The sequence below is a fragment of the Etheostoma spectabile genome, unplaced genomic scaffold, assembly GCF_008692095.1.
Source record: "Etheostoma spectabile isolate EspeVRDwgs_2016 unplaced genomic scaffold, UIUC_Espe_1.0 scaffold420, whole genome shotgun sequence".
Classification (NCBI taxonomy): domain Eukaryota; kingdom Metazoa; phylum Chordata; class Actinopteri; order Perciformes; family Percidae; genus Etheostoma; species Etheostoma spectabile.
The window spans coordinates 271,295-271,638 of NW_022605606.1; positions in this window are offsets into that span (position 1 = coordinate 271,295).

Genomic DNA, 344 nt, shown 5'->3' on the forward strand with positions numbered 1-344 from the left:
ACAAAGTTTAGAGGTGGCTGTACGCTGCTCTTCAGGTCTATGCACGGATGCAACGTGTCACTGTCCACAGCAGAGCGAGTCCACTAAAATAAACTAAAGTTGCTACGCTTACCAGCCGCGCTGCTCACCTCTATTGTTACAGAGAGTGGTCACGAAGCGACGGAAGGGTCTGTGATACTCAGAGCACATACCTGAAGCCGGGGAAATGCACCCGGGATGGCTCGTGAAAAAAATGTTTTCAGTTTGTGACAATTCAAAAATTCAACAGACAGAGAGCGCTCTTGAACCCCCTCACATTCTCTGAAAGCACAACTAGTCAATCATAAGTGGCTCAACAGCTAGAT